Source organism: Rattus norvegicus, chromosome 14, assembly GCF_036323735.1.
Source record: "Rattus norvegicus strain BN/NHsdMcwi chromosome 14, GRCr8, whole genome shotgun sequence".
Classification (NCBI taxonomy): Eukaryota; Metazoa; Chordata; class Mammalia; order Rodentia; family Muridae; genus Rattus; species Rattus norvegicus.
In genome coordinates, this window is record NC_086032.1 from 15040044 (window position 1) to 15042083 (window position 2040).

At 42.3% G+C, this 2040-nt stretch overlaps 1 pseudogene; it reads left to right on the forward strand.

The window, feature by feature from the left end:
• Positions 1 to 298: 298 nt before the first annotated feature.
• Rps3-ps2 (ribosomal protein S3, pseudogene 2) lies at positions 299 to 958 on the forward strand (annotated as a pseudogene).
• Positions 959 to 2040: the final 1082 nt, after the last annotated feature.

A 2040-nucleotide genomic window follows, 5' to 3' on the forward strand; every position in this document is an offset into this window, starting at 1 on the left:
GAAAAAAAAGTCTCCCAACCCAAAAGAGCACTGGAACAGATCGGTTTAGTGCAGAATTATATCAGACGTTCAAAGAAAACCTAATACCAATACTCTTCAACCTATTCCACAAAATGGAAACAGAAGGAACACTACCCAATTAATTATTTGAAGCCACTATTATGCTTATACATAAACCATAGAAAGACCTTACATAGAAAGAGAACATCAGATCAATTTCCCTTATGAATATGGAGGCAAATATAATCAGTAAAATCCTGGCAAACCACCTTTCCTTTCAGAGTTACAGGGCAGCAAGATGCCAGTACAGATTTCCAAGAAGAGGAAGTTTGTAGTTGATGGTATCTTCAAAGCTGAACTGAATGAGTTTCTCACTTGGGAGCTGGCTGAAGATGGCTACTCTGGAAGTCTGAGTTAACGCCAACCAGAACAGAAATCATTATTTTAGCCACCAAAACACAGAATGTTCTTGGGGAGAAGGGTCATTGGATCTGAGAGTTGACTGCAGTCGTCTAGACACGATATGGCTTCCCTGGAGGCAGTGCAGAGTTTTACGCAGAAAAAAAAAATGGCTACAAGAGGTCTGTGTGCCATTGTTCAGGCAGTCTCTAAGCTACAATCTCCTAGGAGGGCTTCTGGTTCAAAGGGCCTGCTATGGTGTGCTTCAGTTCATCACAGAGAGTGGGGCCAAGGGCTGTGAGGTTGTGATGTCTAGGCCAAGTCCATGAAGTTTGTGGATAGTCTGATGGTTCACAGCGGAGAACCGGTTAACTATGATGTTGGCACTGCTGTGCAACAAGTGCTTCTCAGTGTGTGCTATTAGTCTGAAGAACCTCTGCTTGATCATTTGAGCATTGTGGGAGGTAAAGATGAAATCTTGCCCACCACCCCCATCTCAGAACAGAAAGGTGGGAAGCCAGAGCCACCTTCCATGCTCCAACCACTGCTTATAGCATAACAGGGTCTTGGCAGCTGCATCTGGAAGCTGGATGTTGTCTTATGAAGATGTTTAACAAAATCTCAAACAAGGCCTGATTGGATTGAGTCCAGTGTTGAACTGACTGAGGTATATTGCCCTATGGAGAGATGCTTATTCTGTTGGTTTAAGCTGGAGGACTTGAACAGAGCTGACCAGAAAACTCCTGAGTCTGTGAAGTTGGTGGCTACAGGGCAGCATCCTGACTCTTTATTGAACAATTGAGGGCTAGAAGAACAGTTTGGTTTTGGTGCTCATGATGGAACCCAGGTCCTTAGTAAGACATAGTAAGATGGCAATGTCCAGCCTGGAGTGGTCTTTCTCTTTTTTTTCTAGATGAAAGAAGATGGCTCAGAGGGTAAAGGTGCTTTCTATGAAAGCCCATGCACTGTAGTATTAAGCACTCATACCCGCATGTAGAGAGTAAATTGTCTTGCTGTACTCTACTGTTTTAGTCTCAGCATTTCCCAACACTTTCCCCCACCCCCCTGTCTCCCCCCGCCCCCGGCCCACAAAAAAAGGAATTTCTGATGCCATTTGAGCTTGGAAGTTTGAAATTTAAAACCTGTTGTTAGGATCTATATATTTCTAAGTCCTGTATTTAGACATTATTTTGGAAAATATGGAAAATTCAGATATCTGTAGCTTATTTGCTATAATAGTTTGGAAGCATTTGCTATTGATGTGTGTTTTGTGGGGAATTAATGTTAGCTCTGGAATTCTGTGCTGTTTGGTGAGAGGATTAATAAAGATGTCAGCAGCCTGGCTGGTGCCTAAAGGCCAGCCTTCACGAGCTAATGATGCCCTTTATTTCATTGTCTTCGTCAATGTATCCTTACATGGGGTAAGGGCTTAACTTATTTATGCTGTGTGTACCCTGACCATGTCCACAACCCATTAACCAAATCTACATGTTGAGTACAGATGTACCTGTTTTTAAAAGATAGTCTTACTTTGTAGCTTTGGCTGGCCTCAGTCTCACGGTATTGTGAATAAGGTGTGCAAATCCTTCATTAAACCATTCATGAATAAAAATAAAAATTCTCGAAAACCAAATCCAAGAA